At 33.1% G+C, this 23010-nt stretch overlaps 1 long non-coding RNA gene across 2 annotated transcripts in view; it reads left to right on the forward strand.

Annotated features, from left to right (window-relative positions):
* Positions 1-23010, forward strand: part of LOC125613558 — a 112693-nt gene that overhangs the window by 22810 nt on the left and 66873 nt on the right. Inside the window, exon 2 of one of the 2 annotated variants that reach the window (XR_007344109.1) lies at positions 17489-17529. This is a non-coding gene — a long non-coding RNA (uncharacterized LOC125613558). Of the gene's footprint in view, positions 1-17488; positions 17675-23010 lie in introns of both variants that reach the window. The other variant, XR_007344108.1, reaches the window with a different exon arrangement.

The raw sequence follows: 23010 nt of genomic DNA on the forward strand, positions 1-23010 counted from the left end.
CAGAAAACATCAAGTAAAATTATAAAATAAATAACAACTTATTTTAAACTTTGGAAAAAGGATGCAAATACTAAAATGCAAGAAAACATAATTGAATCAGTGCAAAAGTTAAAATATTCCTTAAGTTAATAAAAATTAAAATACTATTAGTATACAATAATTGCAAAGATTATTTTTCTATAGGCCAATTCTTTTTATTTATGTCCTCTTGAAATCACTTTCATAGTTTTAAAACAACTGATGCATTTCTAAAATAATTACGTTGCATTTTTTTATTTTTTCCTTCCTTCCTTCCTTCCTTCCTTCCTTCCTTCCTTCCTTCCTTCCTTCCTTCTTTCCTTCTTTTCTTTCTTTCTTTTTTCTTTCTTTCTTTCTTTCTTTCTTCTCATCTTTTTTCTTTCTTTTTCCCCACCATTGCTCATATTCCCCACTTAATCTTATCTACAGGAATCTCGCCTGCTTCAACACCATGGTACACCTTTAAAGCCAGTGGTATTTGAAAGGAAGAAAGCCTGTGCTCCCTCTGATACACTAGGATACATTGAAATCCAGTAGGTTTGAAATTTGATTTCAAATGAATGAACATTACACATTGGTAACAGCCTCTTTCTTATTTGAATGACTAGAAATTTCGATTCAGTTGAGATTGCTTTCTGCAAAATACTGCTGCTTTCAGGTTTGGAAGAAAGAGGGGAGATGAAGGAAATTATGTCAGCAGATATTTCCTTCCTATTGGTTAAAAGACTTTAGCTCTACAAACCACCACCTGAAAGCGAGCATCATTCTATTGCTGTAAGCAAAACAGAAAGCCCCAGGCCAGCCAAGGTGCCTATATAGCATGTGTACAAGTTCTGTAGCTAACTCTGTATTGTTTCTTGGTTTGCAGCTAAAAAATGTGCAAAAAAAAAACAAATAATTTGAGACTTCAAGCCAAATATGGGACTTCATATCCAGCACTATAGTCTTTATGGAAAATGCTATACACAAAGGAAAATAGACACACTTTTCTAATCATAAATATTATATACAACTCCACATTGGCAATGTTACTTTGAGTTGAAAATGTTCACATCAGCCTATAAATAGAGGTTAAATTAATTGCTTCAAGTATTTTTTCCTCCAGAAATTTATCCAAATCAGATAACCATTTGGAAAAAAATCATAAACCAAAAAAAATCCCTAATGCCAGTCTTATAGATCATTTATCATAATCACAAATCAGCTTGTTTTTGTGTAAATTATCATGAATATATATATATATATATATATATATATATATATATATATATGTGTGTGTGTGTGTGTGTGTGTGTGTGTGTATATGTATATGTATGTACGTGCGCACGCGTGTGTGTGTATATATATATATATATAGATAGATAGATAGATATCATCTATATCTTCTCCTCTTCTCCCAATGATCAAATCTGAACTCAGGAATAGAAAATATGCTTTTTGTCTTAAAGAATGTTTCTGTAGGTATAATTATATGCTCATTGATACAAAAGAGATAGTAGTAGGTAACTGCCTAAGTTCTTCATATTAAAGGACCTGAACAATATATGTGTATAACCAGGTTATTAGGAAAGGGATGGACATTTTAGGGGACTAAAATCTAAGTTAAAGTTGATGATGTGTTGGTAAGGAGTTTGCCACAGTACAGTTGATGGCAGCACCCTGAGCCCCGCAGGCAATTCAAATTCAACAAGGCTAGTGCTAAACTTAATTTACTTTTCTGCTCTCTGCACTTACTTTATCCTAATTATGTCATTTCCCTCTCAGAAAATATCACCGCCAATCCCCCAGGCTATCAAATCTTCCACAGTGACCTGTCCCTCTCCCTCCTACATTCCTCAATGTCCTCCTCTCTCTCCACCCCTTTGGACACTGCCTATTTTTCAATCATCATGTTCCTCTAATCTTTTTTTTTTTTTTTTTTTTTGGTAACAACCTCCTAACTTGTTTCCCTGCTTCATTTTTAGCCCTTTCTGACTGATTCTTCTGATGTTGTCAACAAGCTCTTTCCAAAATGCAAATATAAAAACATTTCCCTGCTTGAAAGGATACCAGGACCTGCAGGGTTTTCAGAAGCAAACCAAAACAAACTCTACCCTGTCATCCTGTGATTTCCATACGTGTCTTTCTTTAGATCACAGTTTTATCATCTCCTCTATGCCCTCAAGTTCAGCCACTTGTTCCTTCAATTGAAACACAGATTCTTCCTAGATTATTCTCCTCCTATTTTAAAAATTGCCTGAGTCTACTTTCCCAAAAGAGTCCACTATATCACTTCCTCAGGAATACCTACTCAAAACTTCTTTCCATCCAGCATCCCAACTTCACTCTTTGAATAGCTGTGTCATTCAGGTTTTATAGAGAAACAAAACCAGTAAGATGCACATACATACACAAGAGATTTATTACATGGAAAAAACCAACACCTGTAGTCAGGAGGCTGGAGACCCAAGAAAAGCTTATTTTATAGTTAGAGTCTGAAGTCAGGAAAAATTGATGCTCCAGAAGGAATTCTTCACACCCACAAGGTGAGTCAGCCACTTGGATCTACACAGGCCTTCAACTGATTGGGCAATGGCCACACACCTTAAAGAGAGCTCATTCAAGTGTCAGTCTCATCTACAAACATTCTTAGAGATACATCAATGGTAACTGGTAACACTTGACCAAATACCTGACCACCTAGAGAGCCAGTCAAATTGGTACATGAATTCAATCAGTACAGTATCTAAGCTCCAATTACTTTTTTAAGACTTACACCAAAACTCTTGAAGTAAAAAATTCCACTCTGAAAATATTTAGGATTCATCTTCCCTCAAGCTTCTCACAAATATTCTATTTAACTAAAAAAGTAATGTAGGTAAAAGGCCTCTTACCTGTAACTACTTAATTCTTTCTAACTACTTAATTCTTTCTAAAAATTTAAGCTTATAGAATAATAGGAAACTTTTGCCATATTTATTATATTTTATAAAAACTAAAAATTAGCCATTCTTCAAGAGAATAATAATGTATTTCCTGAATATATGTACTTTTTAATTAGGGGGAAAATAAAATTTATTTAAGTAAAACTTTATCTATAGTTTTTACAAATGCCAATTTTCTTTAGATATCTTCACCTCTATAGTAAGTACATACATAAGCCTAACCATAATTTGTGTAAAACCCTTTTATTCTAGACCTTGCAAACCAAGAATTTGCATCATTTGCTGGGTCCTCATATACCAAAAAAAAAAAAAAAAAGAAAGAAAGAAAGAAAAAAGAAAAAGAAATTCTTTACTATGTTTTTTTTTAATAAGTGAACATTTCACATTATCTGCCAATATTTTTTATTTCATAAAATGTAATCCCTTAATCATGAAAATTTTAAACTTTATGCATGAAACTTAAAAATTACAAGCTACATCTACCAATATACATAGTTCTTTCTGGTTATCCTAATTTAGGCATTGAAAGCTTTATTTTGGTGAGGCAGTAAATATTTTGCAAATCACCTAATAGTTATGTGTATGTTGATCTACACTATGGTTTGAATCATAAGATCTTCAGGAGGAGTGATCTTCAGTGGGGAAGAGAAATGACAATTAATCAACCCTGATTGTGTGCCAAGAATTTGGCATAAATTATCTCATTCATTTATGATTTACCTTAAGAAGTTATAGCTGCCTTGTTTCATAGTATTGCATGATATAAAGTATAAAATATATCACTTTAGATATCTAAGCATTTGTGAGAAACAATGTAATATTAAGATTTATATCACATTATTCCAACTCTGCATATATTTGACATTATGCCAAAAACAGACAGTCAGGCAATGTTTTATTTTTTTGTCAAAAAATATATTGCTGGAGCATTTCTATTATCCCTCATCTTCTCTTCATTTTCTTCCCATTCTTTTGATTTATGACCTTGTACTGAAGTTCTTGTGTTAATTTTTAGATTAGTTTCTGCTTTTAATACTTGGCAGACATTTTTTACTTCCAAAGTTAGTGCAAAGTTTTTGCTGTCTGAGGTTGAATTAGATACCTTTTTCCTTTTACAGTAATAAGATAGTTACACCTATATCCTGCACAATGATGGAAACCCATTACCAAATAGGTGTCATTTTCTCTTATTCAGAGGGAAAACTAAAAGTCAAAATTGTCTTTGCTATTCTATCACAACTATATAACCATTAAAATTGGTTCTACAGAATTCTAAAATGTTGAGTACTAGGTTTCTAGAGAAATTCCTTAAAATTAGCATGATCAAGCAAATAAATTTCAAGTAAAGTTAACATAGGAATATTATGGGAAGGCATCTAGTTTGAACAAAAATATTGTTTGAACAAAATATCCCAAGTCAATACTTAGTTGTGACTTTTCTTTTTAACAACTAGAATTAAAACCCATTGGTACTCTACCACTGAGATACATCTTCAGTCCTTTTTATTTTTTATTTTGGGCCAGGGTATCACTAAGTTTCTGAGAATCTCACTAAAATGGTGTGGCTGGTCTCAAATCCTTTATCCTTCTGCCTTAGCCTCCTGAATTGCTGGGATTATAAGCATAAGCCACCCTGCTTGACTAGATGTAACTGTCTGGTCACCTAGTCATATACTGTGTGTGGACCATGTTGCATTTCCAAAATATGAAGCTTTTCATACTGAAAACACACATGACCCCAAAGTTTTGAAAAACGAAAAATAGAACTCTGATGTGTCTAAATCTGTAGTTTTTTTTCCTTTTAGTTTGTAACAATCAAAATAGCACATGTTGTAATGTAAACCTGTATAGTGTTTTACTTTGACAAAACTATGTTCTCTTTTGTTGCTATCAGCTCTTTCAGTATTGTGAAAATTCCAGATGATATTTTTCTTTTTAAACAAAGACATTGAGAAGCAAACAATCAGGATTAAACTTTAACCTAAAGAAAATCAAGATTATCACTCCTTAAAAAACATTTTTTTCCATCATTCCAGTTTATTAATAATCTCAAAACTAAACAACAAGACAACAAATAATACAGATAAAGAATAAGTCAGGGGATCTGGGGTTGTGGCTCAGTGGTAGAGTGTTTGCCTAGCATGTGTGAGGCACTGGGTTCTGTTCTCGGCACAGCATATAAATAAAATAAATAAATAAAATTGACAACTAAAAAAATATTTTTAAAAAAGAAGTCAGAAAAACCTATTTGATGTAAATCAAATGTCTTGGAAAGCATTTCTTCTTTTCATAATTTTGACCACAGAAGAATAACATTGTTTATAAAGTTTTAGAAGAAAATCTGCTAACTTAAAGTCATCATCAGTAAAGGCCACAAGGAACCAAAGAATATATCCTGACACACAAAGACCTTCCATGTTATAGGGACAAGATATGCAGGACTGGACTAGGCATGTATTTAAGCACCTTTGAGACTGAAGCAGGGACCAATGAAGATAACACCACTGCTTCCTGAATGGAGGTTCTGTGTGAAGCTTATATAGGGTAGAAATAGGAAATAACAAAAGCCAAAGAATTTCAACGCAAAGGTGTGCATAGAATTTCCAGCTACTGCAGCCCAATTGCTGCATTTAACAACTCTGGTTAGTCATGGTAGTTATTTCATCATATAACTTACTCCATCTTACCTCTTGTACTCCACTAACTTGTCCAGAGTGCTACTAACACAAATTCATAGACAAGGGAAGTTGAAAGTTCACTGTTCAGGTATATTCACTTCACTTGCCTTCAGAGTGAAGCAAACAGTAGTTTCTGACTCCAACCCACAGTAAGGAATCATTAATTAATCAGCAAAGTTCAAACCTACTGTTTGAATAACAACAGTCTAGGTAGTTTTCCCAGATGTCTCTGGTTTCTAATATCAGTGTTTCCATTCTAGCAAATGACTCTCTTTCAATTTCTAAAGTCCCTTTAAGTTTCTACCAATCCAATCATTAGGGTATTATTGAACTTCTGCCATTACAATCCAATGCAATAAACCCAGCATAGTAGGGTTATGGTGCTATGGGAGATAATGCATAAAACTTGAGAAAGTATTGTTTTCTCAATGATTAAGAATCCATTAGTGTACTATAGTGGAATTTGAAAGGACATAAAATTTGTAATTATAATTAAATTTCATCACATATAACAGGTGAAGCAACAGACTGATTTCTAGAGAGAAAGAGAGAAAAAATATTCATTACAGTCATATAGTATAGAATTTATTTTTGTCCCCAGTCCAGAGATAAAACCTTTGACCTTATCATCTGGGAAGTGATCTATCTGATTCCTGATAACATTTGTTTATGTCAGAAACTGGGCACTCAGGATCTTAATGTAAATCCAGCCACATCTGATAGTCTTAGGGTGGGGTGGGCTATGCCATAAGTACCAATATGTGACTAGGTTGGGACCTTTGGCTCATGCTCTCTCACTTAACCTAGAGGCCAAGATCAACCATGTGGGTAAGCAATAGATTAATCATGCCTATGTAATGGAGTCCCACTAATAACTCTAGACAGGTGACTTTCTCTGATCTGCAATACTCCACATGTATTGTCATACAGATATTCTAGGAGAGCAATGTCTTCTGATTCCAAGGGAGACGACAACAGAAGCTGTGTCTTTAGATCTCTCCCAGGCTGTGCCTTCTGCCTTCCTGTGACCAAGTTTGAGCTATATATTTTCCTCTAGTAAACCATAACCATGCATGTACCAGCTTTCTATGAGGTCGGTAAGTCCTTCTGGTGAAGTGCTAAATGTGAGGATGGTTTGTGAACCCCTGAGCTTGCAGTTTTTGTCAAAAGGAACTGCAGCATTGGATACTGTACTTTCAACCTTTGAAGTGTGGCTAGTTCCAGAAAAGCTTCTCCAAAAACCCAGCTTGAGAACCAAAGAGAAATCATTTTCTTTTCATGTTTATACAATACTAATTTTAGAAATTGACTTTAAAAATCTACTTTCATTTTCAGATAACATTATACATATGGTGGAGATATGCAAATTTTTATGCTGGCCAAATGTACCTAAGCTCAAAATATCTCTTCTATTTAAAATAATATGATAACTCATTTGTTTTCAGTCTTCCATGTCAATTATTATTTAATGTATTAGAAACATAGAAATGCTATTAGAAGATATAAAAATAAGTATACTGGAGGAAAGAGAACAAATATTTAAACATTGTCATTGACTTGCCAATGTTATTTGATTTACCTGCAGTTTTTTACATAATTCACCTAGTGGCTTTTATTAAGCTATTACTGCCCCATTTGTACATTTGAGAAATTTAGAATCGGAAAGGTTGTGACATGCCAATGTTGCACAGGCTAAAAAGTGGGGTTAGAAATTCGAGTAGGTTTGGGGGTAAGAATTTAGGGACACAATAACAGTGAGTCTTATAATAAGAGAAAGGCCTATGAGCTGTTGGAACACAGGACAAAACTCAAGAGCAACCTGTCTTTGCACCCCATCCTTGTCCCCATCTTGCTGATTGGCTGATGAAAACACAACAGAACTGCAGGATAACCACAAGGCAGTTATCAGAAGGAAATACTCCATATGGAGTCTATGCAATAGAGACTAGACCAGCAGGAAATGACTGTCGTCTCATTATATAGACAGGTGCGTGCTCCTGGGTGGAGACTCAAGATGCTAATGAGGCACATGATATATAGGAATAAGCATGTTTAGATCATGGAAGGCAAAGCTAGACACAAGGATTGCTTATACAAAATTGCATAATCCCACCCTGACCCCATTCTGGTTCAACCTCTAGCTACCATCCTGTGTTAAAACCCCAGAACAAGATGGGCAATGCTCTTGCCTGCACTCTCATTTTCAAGTGTATGCTTTCCCTTTATAATAAAACTGTTGCTCTGATACTTGTATCTGAGGCATTCTTTAATTCTTATCTGCCATTTAAAAGGTGCATGTAAAAAATCTCCTCTGCTCCTAAAGACTTCCTTGGACCCCTGTACGGTGACGGTTTAAGTAACGTCAAAGACCAAGTTCTTTCCATTCTGCTAATCTGCCTCTACTGGAGACTAAATAAAGCATCAGAATACAATAATTTTGAAATTTCAAATACACCAACTTTTCTCTGACATTGCTAAAACCTCTCAAATTCTATCTGCATTCAGGTTCCTTCTTCGGTGGCAAGAGAGCAAATACTGTAAATGTAAAAACAGAATAATTCAAAGCATTCATAAAACTGTGTTATAGAACTAAAAAAATGAGCTGAAAAATACATTAACTCTTTTCAAAAGGTCATAAGTTACTATATCAATCAATTTTCATAAGATTCTTGAATCTAAACCTAAGATTTCTGCTTTTGGCTCAATTTCATATCGTGAGTGGAGGCAGCTGCATCAACAACCAGGTTACCAGGAATTACTGAGCTAAAACAGATTCCACGTAAAAATGTCTACATATCCTCCTAGGGAGTGAAGACATCTGAACACCAGGGAGAAAGAACATCTGTGCCTCTTCCTCAGTACAATTGGGCTCTTTTCCCCATTCCCTGTCTTTACCCAATTTCCAGTAAATGAGCTGTGATAAAACTTGCACTTACCAACTGAAGATTAAAGAAAAGACTCAAAACAATTGTTTTCTTCTTGAATACAAACTGATTTGGAAAGAAGAGTTAGTTAATGTATCTGAAAATTTGACTTTTATTTTTCAAACCTATTATTGACTATGATGTTATATCAATGACCATAATTCTTGGTATCTGCTACTGACATTTAGTTTTTCTTGTTCAAAACAAAAATTTCCATTCCATTCCTAAACTATGCACTTTAAAGCATAATAGCACTGATACAAAAGCCAATGAATGAAATGATCAATAACACAAATGCCTATGCAAACTCCATCATAGGCACTTTTGACACAGTAGTGTGTTGGCTGTAATAGACTCCAAAAATCACACCTGTAGAATGCCAGCCTAGTACAAGAATGATAATTATAATACCCATTTCTTAAGGTTGATCTGAGAGGAAAAGTTCAAAATATTTCAGGCAAAGAAATTTCTTCATTACCTTTATTTGGGCCTAGTTTTAGGCTTTGTAAACTTTATATTGCAAATAATCTGAAAAAGCGCATGTTTTTTAGAGATATCCTCAGAATTGGCAAAAGTAGAGGTCACAGAATTCAGGAACTGGGGAATAAAAAGAACTGAAAGAATATTCAATCTAATTATTCTTGCAAATTTAAGCCCTGAGGTACAAGGAACTTAAATAATATTTCTAAAAATACAGAGCAAATTAGTAGTAATAAAGACTGCTGACTTTCCTCACCCTGCATTCAGAATTTTAAGTTTTTGTTGTTGTTGTTATTTTGTAATTCTACTAAAAATAATCCAATACATTCCCTTCATAAGGAAAAGGTAGGATCCCTGGGAACTCTAATGTCAAGATGTGGCATGAAAGATGGAAATTTCTTTCTAATGTCCCTCTCTCACCCCAAGTCATTGTATAAAAATCAATCCCAGGGGATGGTAAACATTAGCATATGTTGCTCTACCACTGAGCTATTTCCCCATTAGTGTTAAAATTTTTATTTTTTTTAATTTTTATTGTTTATGTTTTCATTTTAATGTTTCCTTTTAATGTTCTTTCTCATGTTAAAAGCAAAGAGGTTACCTTTAATAAATTAGAATATTCTAAAGCATCACAAAGAGAGAAATTTCTCTGAATAAAGGGAAAGAAATAAGTGACAATTTTGTAGACAAGCAATCCTTGATAGAGATGTTTAGCAAATTACCTGTATGAGCAAACAATAATTGCCATCACTGGTCTCAGAGACCTTGCTGAAGGAGACCCCCTCCCAACCACCGTCAGGGGTAAAATTCAAATCTGAATTTCCCACCACTAAAACCAGAAGTCACTGAAAAAGCATTTGACAAAATCCAATAGCCATGCCTGATAAAAACCTAAGCAAACAAATAATATAAGGTAATTCCCTATACTCGGGTATGTGGCATGAACAAGGGAAATTCCAGTTATGGCATCTCTGAGAAACTTAGAGCTAGAGTCATAGTTAATTTTCTTCCTAAGGATCTTGGATCTTAAATTCAGTAAAAAAACAAAGGCATCCAGTTTTACAATTTCTATTGCACATTGTGTTGGAGTGTCTAGGCATTAAAATTAGGAAGAAAATGAAAGCAATCCAGTTTGGAAAGGAAAAGTATTCGTTTATAATTGATATGATGCTATAATTAGAAAATTGAGTATAATTCACAAAAGAAAAATACAAAATAAGTGTGTTTGACAAGGATTTTTGAATTCAATATCAATAAAAAATCAATTTTTATATATACTAGGACAAAATAATGAAAAATTAAATAAAAACAACATAATACAGTATCACAAAATGAAATGATTATGTATAAAACTAGCAGGAGATGGATAATACTCATACATTAATCACTGGTGGTAAGAAGCTAATGGGATTATTTCTCAAAGATGTTTTCTCCCTCTTACAGAGTTTCATTACACACACACACACACACACACACACACAAAATAGACATTTCATGGTTCTTTGGTTTCTTTCTCTGTAAATAAGGGCAAAGTTCATTTATACCTCTTTGTTGAAACCATCATGGAGTCAACTAGTTAAGACAAAAACTCTCTTAAAGAGAACCTGGTACATAGTACTCATCCAAACTATTATTATTGATACTTTTAAAAATTGAATGAAGGGAAGATAAGAGCATATAATCAATCTTTCATAGCCTATCCATTTGCTCTTTCACTATAATCTTTCTTCAACCTCCAGCCCTCTCACTGAAGAGATCAGAAAACTATAATTAGCACCTAACTGAATTGCCTTTATTTAACCTGTCAGTGTCATGCTCCAGACATGTGTGACCACCATTGCTCTGATTTTGAGTTCAGTGTTTCTAGATTCCATGTGTAAGTGAGATCATTCAGTGTTTGTTTTTCTGTGCCTTACTTTATTTTCTTAGCAGTGTCCTGCAAGTCCATCCATGTTGTTAAAAATTTCAGGATTTGTTTTTGTGTTTTTTTTTTTTAAAGACTGACTAGTATGTCATTGTATTTGCCACATTTATTTATTCACTCATCCATTGAGGAACAGTTAGGTCAATTCTCTATCTTGTCTACTTGTCTATTCTGAGTAATGCTGCAATGAATGGAAGAAAGCAAGTCTTTCTTCAATATACTGATTTCTTTTTACCATGAAATATATCCGGAAGTGAAATTTCTGGGTCTTATAATAATATAGTCATTTATTTAAAAAAAATTCTTTGAAGAATCCCCACACTGTTTTCCATAATGGCTGTTATCAACTTATATTCCCACAAACAGTACACAAAATTTCTCATTTTTTACACATTCTCAGCAATACTTTTCAATCCTCCGTCTTGTTGATTGTAGTCTTTCTAACATTTGTGAGGTGATATCTCATTGGATTTAATTTGTATCTTCTTGGTAGTTGTTGAACATTTTTTTTTCATATACCTGTGGGCCATTCATAAGTCTTCTTTAGAGAGATATCTATGTATTTTCTTTTAGTTATGTCTTTTCTGACTATTGAGTTGTTAGAGTTCCCTATATTTTTAATATTTTAACTCATTGTCAGATATATTGTGTGCAAGTATTTTCTCCAATTCTCTAGGATGGACTTGACTCTATTGATTGCTTCCTTTGATAGTCAGAAACTTCTAAGTTTGATGTAATCCCATTTACTTACTTTTATTGTCTTCTGTGTTCTTAGGGTCATATGAGAAGAAAATCATTATCAGGACCAGTGTCATGGAAATTTCCATTGTGCTTTTTTCTAGTAGTTTTATGGTTTTAGGTGTTCCATTTCAGATTTTAGTCTATTTTTATTTGGTTATTATGTCTGTTGTGAGATAAGGATTTAATTTATTCCCTCTACATATGGTTATCTAGCTTCCCCAACATTTTTTATTTAAAAAGAAAACAAACTGTCTTTTCCCCTATATGTGCTCTTGGTTTCATGATTGAAAAAATAATTCTGTATCTTGGCTATTCTTATCTGGATCTTGGATGTTTTGAATAATGCTTTCTTGAAAAGAAAAATACTAATATGTGGGTATATAAATATATTTCATGCACACACACACATTTCTTTTTCTTTTTAATCTTTGTTTTATTTATTTATTTTTCATATGATGCTGAGGATTGAACTCAGTGCCTCACCCATGCTAGGCAAGGACTTAGCCACTGAGTTACAACCCCAGCCCCACACATACATATTTCTATTCTTTATGTGTCTATTTTTATGCCAGTGCTGTCTTGATCACTGTAACTTTGTAATTATATTTCAGAATCAGGTAGTGTGATGCCTCCAGTATTTACTCTTTCCATAATATTTCTTTGGCTTTTTGGTGTCTTTTGTCCTTTCATATGAATTTTAGAATGACTTTTCTATTTCTATGAAAAAATGTCATAGACATTCTCAGAAGGATTATATTGACTCTATAGATCACCTTGGGTCATATAGATAATTTGACAATAGTAATTCTTTTAATCCATGACATTTCTTTTTTTTTCTTTATTTTTTTAATCAATGTTTTAGAGTTTTTAATGAACGGAACTTTCACCTGTTTGCTTAAATTTATTCCCAGGTTGCCTTATTTTTAACTATCATAAATGGAATTGTTTTCTTGATTCATTTTTAATATAGATCACTAATAATACATAGCAAGATTATTGCATGTTTATTTTATATCCTGTGACTTTTCTGAATTTGTGGATTAGTTTTAACTTTTTTTCGAAAGTCTAAGATTTTCTACATATAAGAGCATGTCATCTTCAATCAGAAAAAAAATTAACTTTCTCTTTTCTTATTGGGATATCTTTTATTTGTTTTTCCTGCCCAATTGTTCTCTCTAGAACTTCCAATATCAGCTTAAAGAGAAGATGCAAAAATGGACATCCTTGTTTTGCTCATGATCTTAGAGAAAAGATTTTCAACTTTTCACCATTTAGCATTCTGGGGAGCCACTTTGAGTTACCACACCTTCCAGTCCTGATGTACCTTGGGGATCTGAAAGATCACTGAGTCTGGCATAGTAGTGCCATGACTGGTGACTCTGTCTTTTCCCCCTCACTTGGATAGCAAGGCCGGTCTTCTGAGTAGGCATACCCCTGGGGTTGAACTACACTCATCTATTCTTTTGTAATCCTACTCCTTTTCCCTGTTTGGGATAGAATGTTCCATGGAAGCTCCCTTTGTGTGTCCCCTTTTCTTGCTCTGCCTTTCGATGTGGCCTTCCTAGATGTCAGTCAATCTGCTGTTAGCAGAAAACATGAAGTTAGACTCAACCCCCCAAAACCTGACCCCTTGCCTCATTTGAATAGCTTATCCTCAATAAAAGGGTTCAGCACGTGTACTCTGTCTCTCTTTCTTTTCATGGACCCCTAAGCTCAGAGGAGCCATCACAGGACCCAAAGAAAAAGGTATCCCTGTCTCTTTCGTGATTATTTCGTGCAGCCCAGTTAACCTGGAGTGACCCTGAGTGTTTTAGTTGTGAGTAACACGACAAAGTATAATGCTGTTGTGAGCTTGTGCTACTTGGCCTTTTTGGGTTGAGTTAGATTTCTTCTACATTTAGCTTTTTGAGTGCTCCTTGGGAGAAGATGCAAGTTTTGTCAGATTTTTTTCTGAATCTATGGAGATGCGTATGCAGATTTTGTCCTTCATTCTGTTAATGTGGTGTATCACTTCTATTGATTTGGGTATATTGAACCATTTTATTCTAAGAATAAAATCTCAGTTGATCATGATGAATGATCCTTTTAATATGCTATGAATTTTTGTTGGTTAGTGTTTTGTTGAAACTTTTTGCATCTATGTTGATCACAAATATTGCTCTAAATTTAATTGTGTTCTGGTATAACTTCCATCATGATAAGTAATGTTAGACTTGTGAAATTCTTTTGGAAATATTTCCTTCTATTTGGTGTTTTGAAAGTTTGAGTTTGGTTACTAGTTCTTCACATGCTTGGTAGAATTCAAACATGAAGTCTAATTAGGTCCTATGCTTTACCTTGTTGGGATATTTGATTACTAATTCAATCTCCTTATTAATGATTAGTTCAGAGATTTTTTTTTAATATAGCCCTGTCCCATTAGGTTCCAAGTTTCTAGAAAATTACTCATTTCTTTTAGATAATCCAATTTGCATATAACTGTTCATATCAGACTGTTATGATCCTTTATTTATTTATTGTGTGTGTGTGTGTATGTATGTGCGTGTGTGTAGGGTTGGGATGCCACTGGGGATTGAACTCAAGTTGCATTACCAGTGAGCTACCTCGACAGCCCTTTTTTATTTTTTATTTTGAGGTAGGGAATCATTAAAGTCCTTGAGTCCTCAGTAAGTGACTGAGGCTGACATGGAACTTGCAGTCCTCCAGCCTCAGATTCCCAGTTGGTAGAATTACAGACATGTGTCACCATGATACCTTATATTTCTGTAGTATATAATGTACCACAGAAGTTGTAATGTCTACTCTTTTCAATTCTGATCTTATTTATTTGAGACTTCGTTATTTTTTTTTTCTCAGTCTAGTGAAAGATTTGTCAATTTTCTTTATCTGTAACTCAACCCTTAATTTTGGTGATCATTTAAATTACTTTTTTTTCCTTTCCTGCCACTAAACTCAGGTTCTTTCTCTTATTTTAATATTGTAGTATTTATTTGAGATCTTTCTTCTTTTTTAATGTACAATTTTACTGCTGTAAACCTCCCTCTCAGAACTTGTTTTTCTACGTTCTGTCAATTTGGCGTGGTCTGCTTCCATTTTTCTCAAGATATCTTAAAAATTTCCTTTTTAGTTTTTCTTTTACTCATTGATTTTTTTTAAGAAAATGTCATTTAAATTCTGCATATTTAAACTTTTTTCAGACCTTCTCATGTTATTTGATTTCTACTTTCATATCATTGTGTTTGGAAGATATGCTTAATATTATTAATCTTCTTAAATTTTTTAAGATTAATTTTGTGGCCTAACAATTTGTTTATTTTGGACAATGTCTTGGGGACTTGAGAAGAATATGTCTTTTGCTACTGTGAGATGCAATATTCTGAATGCACCTGTTAGGCCCATTTGATCTAAAGTTTAGTTAAAGTGCAATGTTTCTTTATTAATTGTCTCTCTGGATGATATGTCAGTTGCTAAAAGTTGTTAAAAATGAAATTCTATGTTATTATTTTATTGTATTCATTTTACTCTCTAAGATGGCATTTATTTAAAAGGTAAATAACATGGTGATACTAAAAATAATAACTATGCATTCAATTCAGATATTGCTATTTTATTGTAAAATTAAGACTATGGAGGAAAACATAATAGAGAACTTTCATTTGGACTTCATTCTTGGCATTTGCATGTACTCATATTTCAATGCATAGAAACGACTTTATTTGGCAATGAAATTTTCAGATTTCATTTGACTAATTAGGGTGAGTGAAACAATTTTAGTAAAACACAATTATGAATGATGTTTGGTTCCAATTCTGTTTCAGCCTTGACCCTGTATAAGAAAATAATGAAACTAACAAATGAGAAATTGTCAAAAACTCTATTAATGTGCAAGAAATGTAACTCAGTAGCTGAGTGTTTGCCTAGCATACCTGTGGTTGAGTGTTTGATTCTCAGCAGAATGTGCATAAACATACTCTCTCTCTCTCTCTCTCTCTCTCTCTCTCTCCCAATTAATACTAGCTTGAAAATGTTGAATTATCATGAGTCCAGCTATAAAAATGTTACTATAAGGGACATGGAACTATTCTAAAATCAAAATCTTGGTATCTACAAAACATGAAAGGAACAACATCATTTACAAAACATTAATAATATATTTAGTGACTGGGGAATTTAAAAAAGAAATTAAATAATAAAAATGAATTATATTTATACATATTTTCCCAAACTCTCAAAAATATATACAATTTTTAATTGGAATTGGTTACCTTAAAAGAAAACACACAACATGGATCTTCAGAATTGTATGTGGTTGAGTGGCAATATTTTAAGTCCTGGAAGATGGTCTATCTGTCTACACAATTCAAGTGGGATTGGCTTGGAAAGAGTACATGCTGGATTTTTCTGATTTTTTAAATACAAAGTTGCTTTTTATTGGACTTCTAATTTAGGAATGTTCTTACATTTCACTATTTTATATCAAAGTAAAATAAGGTAAGTTTCTTTCAACCCATAGACAAAGCACTTTAAATGAGCACTACTCCTGTTCTCAGATATATGGCTAAGAGTTGTTAATGAATCCCTTTTCTTTTGAATACAGCCTTCTTTTGCTTGTGCCAATCTAGTAACATTGTTGTATTGACCACTCTTATAAGAGAATTAAATATCAGTTCCTCTCTAGATGACTCTATGAGAATTTCAATATGTAGTAGTGAATTTCTCACCTGTGAAGTTTTGCTTGTGTTTAAAGTGATCATCATAAAAGATTTTATATTGGGGAATGAATTTTCACTCATTTGAAACAGGAACGATGTTCACAGCTGTTTCTATAAAAATATCAAACAGCTTACAGGGGAATAAAAAGGTTTGGAGGTAAATAACATGCAAGCACTAATTTTAATTATCCATCAAGGGGCTAGAGTAAGGGTTGTGACCTGTGACAAATTATTCACAAACAATAATTGAAGATTGGAGATGTGCTAACTGTAGTGAGACACTGCTGGATATTGGGGTTAATTTGCGAAATGTTTGTGTGGGATTCAAAGCATCCATGAGTTGTAAGCTAGGAATAAATATGCAGATTTTATACATGTCCACAGTCACAGCTGGGATTTATTAATTTCACAAAAATGTACATATCGTTATTTTTCCTAATCTCTATTCAGTTGCTCTCTGTGCCAACCTTCTATAATGTCATATTTTTTTATCAACCCTTCAAAACATATTAAAGCATATTGGTGCTTATACATTTTTGGACTTAGAAATTAAACTCGACTGAAAAACATTCTACTTAGACAATTTCATTGTATCTTTTGAGATTTTATGAAACCATTTTTTTAAAACAATCTTTTCTATGATTGGAAATGTCACTTAAATGGCTCAAAAATTACAAGTAATTTCATTTAAGTCCATTTCCACTCCACCTCTCCAAAAAAAATAAAACTAAAACCATTTTTAAAAGGTTCTGTGGTAATATGAGGTATATATTTTTATTTTATCCCCAAGTACATAAGAAAGAAGTTTCCATACACAAGCTGATATACCTTGGTAATTTTGGTACACTTGTCCTTCACTTGCAGAGAATATCCAGTAAATAAACATAACATTGAAATTGAAATTGACTCTTAGAAGTTAAGAGAGGCTTTTGTGTACTGATCTGGGAATGACTCCAGCTTCAGTATTCTCTGACAATGATGGCATATTTTGGCAGATAATATGTGGTTATGGCCCAATTCTATTGTTTAATACAATATATTTTGAAATTTAAGGAACTTCTCTCTTTTTCTACCTTTTGATTTTCAGATAAACTTGGAAACTGACATTTTAATGGATGCCTCAAACCAGTGAGTTCAGAAAGATCTCATGGAAAAATTTTTATATGAATGTAATTGATGTTGTGTGAACTCCATGGAAACCAACTCCATTTGTTCTAAAGTGGCCTTAAGTATGTATTATAGTCCACTTTATTCTAGCACTGTGCTTCTGCATGTAAGTAACAGTACAACTTTATTTTCTAGAAAATTTTTGTATGTTCTCCAAATATCTAGTATAAAATCTATCTTTCTTCTAACTTCTCCATATACAAAGTAAAGATTAGAAAATTATAGTTAATAGGAATAATCTTAAAAGACAAGAGGATATTGACTCTTTTAAGAGGCTCCTAATAATGTAAGCGAACAGCACAAAACCAATACCACTAATCGCAGACATCTTCCTGATCTTATGAAATTTGAATTCATACTAGAAAACTCAGGTTTTTATAGCAAATATTTGGAATATTTGGATATTGGTCTGTTCCTGGAAATATAGTGACTTTTGTTGAGCATTTTGTAGCAACAGTTGTTTATTCAAATTGCTAATGATGAAACTGAAAAGCTCAGAAAGATAATGATCATAGCAATTCTATCAGTTTTTATTGATTCGAAGGCAAATTATCGCAGCTTAGTGTTATAAAAAGCAATCATTTAGTGTACAAGTATGATACAGATCTCATTGGGAAATGAGATCTGATATCAGGAAGCCATCGCTTCTGCATCCTTTCCAGATCCTTTTCCTTTGGAAGGAGAATCTATTTCCTTATCCATTCAGATTATAGGCATGATTCAATTCTCACTGTTGTCATTATTAAAATCTCTATTTTCTTTTTTTCTTTTATTTATTTAGGTGATGATTATGATGATGATTGCATTTTATTGGTGTTTTCAGTTATACATAACATTAGGATTCATCTTGGCAAAATTATAAAAGCATGGAATATAATCTGTTCTAAGATTTCACCTCACTCCAGTCATAAAGGCAGCTATGAAGAATACAAACAATAATAAGTGTTGGCGAGGATGTGGGGGAAAAGGCACACTCAAACATTGCTGGTGGGACTTCAAATTGGTGCAACCAATATGGAAAGCAGTATGGAGAACCCTTCACTTTTGGTCCCTCTTTTATTTTCAAAGCAAGCAACTGGGGGTTCAGCTTCTCTCTTGTTTCGTTCTCTCCTCCTTCTCTGTTTCATCTCTCAGACATATTCTTCCATCTCTCTTTGGTTTTGAAGTGCTCACATGCTTAGACTAAGCCTGTGAGGATATACCCGGAAAATCTCCATCTCAAGGATTGTCATCTAAACCCTAACACAAAGTCCCCTTTACTAAGTAGTTTACATGTTCCCTAAGTCTCAGGAATATAGGGGACCATAATTGCATAATAAGAAGTAAATACTAACATCTCTCTTACTATATACCAACCACTTTTGATATATTTTGCATATGGGATATAATTTAATCCTCATACAGCAGTGAGGAAGATATTGTTATTATCTACATTTCACAGATGATGAAAATGATAATGTATCTTCTCCAACATCCCTCATTTGGAAAGTTAAATAACCTTTACAGAGACATACACCTTTAAGTCTGGAATCGAAATGTACCTGTGAGAGCCCACAGATAGATAGTCATATATTTCCATTTTTTTCTGTTCTTCCTTATAGGGACAAATGGCATAGATTGCGCTTCATAGAAACAGATAGAAAGGGTCAAATTCCTTTTATAATAATTCATTCCATGAAGCTGCCTGAAATCAACATGGGACTTCAGAGCTCACATTTTGAAAACATGTTCTAGTCCCATGAAAAATGTGAGGTTTTGCCATTTTATTTTTCAAGGAGATTTACCATATGTTTTTCCTAATAAATCCACCACAATATGTATTTTATAAACCCGTTCAAAATTGGGATCTTCAATTATGTAGAAGCTTAATTGAAGGTACACAAATAGGCCTTCAACAGGTAGGTGTCATCTGGAAGATGCAGGAGCTTCCTAGTGAGTGAAGGGGTTGCTGATTTTCATGAGGCTGTGACCACAGGAAAAAGAACAGAAGAACAACTCAGCAATCGCTAGGGCTTTTGCAGTCAGAATGTGTGTACATTTGAGGGTTTGTGTGCATACATGTTAAAGTACAGGTGAAATAATAATGTGGACATTTGTTTTTCAGGAAAAAAAAATAAGTACTGAACTTATCATGAAAACATAAAAAGTGTTTCTTCTATTTTGTTAAAAAGCCTCTTTGAGTGCTGAAATATAGTACTTACAGAATTCTCTCATGTGTTATTAGATAAATATTATAACCATGCAGACATCATTAAGTAAAAGATAGTTGAAATACAAACTAAAAAAATCCAATAGTCCCAAGGTTAATGGTGACACATTTCAGCCTTTAGCTTCTGTCACTACAGGGAAAAAAAAAAGAAAGGCCCTAAGGAATTCCAGCTGTTTATTAGTAAATCACAATAAAAAGTCCATTACCTAGAACAGAGAGCACTCTTATGAAAATCAATGAAGTCAATATGACTTTAAAAATAATCTTGTTTACAAATCTACCAAATCTAGTTACATTACAGTGTATGAATGCTATATTCTCATATAACTTGATTTTAGTATTTTATGTTCACAGAATAAAGTAGTTTACAGATGAATATATTTATAACCATGAAATCTTTCATTATATACCTTATAAAATAATGGCTGTTTCTTGATCCCCTTCTTTCCTTTACTCTGGAAAGACACTGGCAGCAATAAACACCACTCTTGAACAGTTAAAAAAAATTACTGGTAGAGAAAAAAGGTTGAGTCCAGGAGTAAGAGAGAATAAAAATGAATTAAAATGGTCTGAATTTTTATTGAAGAATGGTATACTGTCATTGGAAATCTGTCTCTATTTCTTTTAAACATGTTGTCCTCCATTTCTGTTTCTCAAAGGAAAATCAGTCCACATATTAGCCACTGGTATATGTTTTATTCTTTTCAAGACTTAGGCAAATATTTAAATTTTGTGTCATGTATTTCCAAAGAATATTTCATTATTTTAAAAAAAATCATTTCATCATGAATTGCTTTCAGGTCTACAAACATTAGAATTTTTTTGTGTGTGCGTAAATCATGGCCTTTTCCCTACACTTCATTTTTTAAGACTATTATAACTGTCTGTCCCTCACACCATTTTCTTATAGCCTGTTTACATTTACCAATTATGTTTGAACTTATAAAATGTAGTCATTGTTTGCCTAAAAATAAATAGAAAATGTTTTGTAGTTCCGAATACACACACACAAAGAAAATAGACTTCATTAGATTTCCTGATGGTATGTTCTACTAGTAAATTGTCTGGAATTCCTAACTAATAGCATAATACTATATATATATATATATATATATATAGTCTTTTCTTTTTCTTTCTTAAAAAAAAAAAATCTCACATTGTACCAGTATGAGCATTGCTGAATTGAAAGGTCAAATTATTAGTAAAAGCTGAATGCTGTAATGTTACTCTGTCTCTGAAGAAAACTGAAATGAAGCATGATGTTACTCTGAAGGGGATATGGTACATCGCAGAGTGAAGGAACTGAAATTAAAAGGTCAGAATGTCTTTGGGGACAGTGAAAAAGCAATGTGCTCTGAGCGGTCATCTCCCTCTGCTCAGATGCAGCCTGTCTGTAAATGCTGATCCCTAAAGGCAAAGCTAATTCATCATCAGAGTAAAACTGGACTTCAGGTCCTGGGGCACTGGTTCTAAAAACACTAGTGTGTGATTTAAGACAAAAGAAATAGTCCCACATGCATCACAAAATTATATAATAGTAGACAATTAGCTTTATTTCTAGGCCTCAATCACATATAAAATAAGAGGTTTGGGTCATTCAGTTCTTCTCAACCAGGAAAAAGGGATATTTTTATCTTTCATTCTTAACATCTAAAATGAAGAATATTAGTGGTTTATTTGCTCACTCCAAATTTTTTTAGGAACCCTAAAACCAGGTGAAATCTAAAATCCTATCCACTTTTAGCCTATGATGTTAGGTCTTTTTTAGCCTATGATGTTAGGTCACACAAATGTCTCCCTAAACAGTAACTTCCAGTAGTCTAGTTTTTAGCAATCAGGCAGGTGTCAGGCACTTTCTGCACATCAGAGAAGTCGGCTACAGAATTGCTGACATGCAAAGCTATATCAGGCACAGACCCTCCCTTAAGAAGTGTGGAGACTGGGAATGGAGAAAGAATACAAGCAGATTTGTGCAATACAGAATATCAGGTACATGGAAAGAGCTATGGAGTTTGAATTTGGGAACTGTAATGGAAAACCAATATTACCTGGGATATGGTGAAGTATAGAAATTAATTTTTAAATTGAATTTGAGATTTTTGGAAAGATGACATGAAGTTAACCTGATATCTAAAAGAAAGACATTCCACAAAAGTTGAAAGACTTCATAAAAAAGCTGGACCTATTCAAAATAATGATTGACAACCAAGAAGGCGGTGCCCAGATATAGAAATACAGATGCTGGTGATGCAGACAGAGGTTAAGTTTTCTGGACCAGAATTCTTCTGCAAAAGGCTTGAGCTGTATACCAGAGACAAGGGTATTTTAAGGTGGTAACAACGTGTATAAAGCATTGGATTTGTTTGAACAGAAAGCTGTTTAGGGAGTAGAACATAAAAGGTACTGTTGATTTGGAGTATGGATTTAGGGTTGTTAAAAGTACAGCTTTCCAAATTCATCAAAAACATAAGCTGAATAAAAGGAAATATTTCATTTAACTGATTTTTTAACATGAAAAACATTAGTATTTGAGAAACATGTTATTTATAAACAAGAGGCACATTATGAAGTATTTATTATTAAAAGAATATTAAGTTAAAAGAGCTGAATTTTTAGTTTTAAAAAACTGAATAATATAAAAAGGGCAATGAATTTCACCTCTTGAGTCATCTATTCTATCAGCTGAAATTATTTGGATCTGTACTAAACAAAAATAAAAAAGTTAAAATTTAACTAAACCCAATATGAGATATTTAATCCAGAGCATGTAGTGAACTGAAAAGCATATTTTCCTAAATCTTGGGTGGGTCTATTCTCCTGTGTATATAGGAAATATATATCATTCACCTTTCCAACTTTGAGATAATTTTTTCTTACCTAGGAATTCTGTTATCATCTGCAATTTATTATACTTTATCCCTTCTTCTGCACTGATGTACCATAAAACTTAAGAATCTTAATGTGCATAAGTACCATTATATCCTGTCATATTATATATATATATATATATATATATATATATAAAATTTAAAAATTTCAGAGTCAATATAGCAGTTGAGAAAGGTGTCTGCCTCTAGAAGAATTTATAGGCAGCATTGAATGGTGGGCTATAATTATTTTTAAACTTGCTGTAGGTAGCTTTGTTTTGTCTAACATAGCATCATGCTGTTGACAAAGCCAACTATTGGTTCTCTATCACATCCATTTAGTTCACTATGCAAGTTTTATGCAAG

Source organism: Marmota marmota, unplaced genomic scaffold (assembly GCF_001458135.2).
Source record: "Marmota marmota marmota unplaced genomic scaffold, marMar, whole genome shotgun sequence".
Lineage (NCBI taxonomy): Eukaryota > Metazoa > Chordata > Mammalia > Rodentia > Sciuridae > Marmota > Marmota marmota.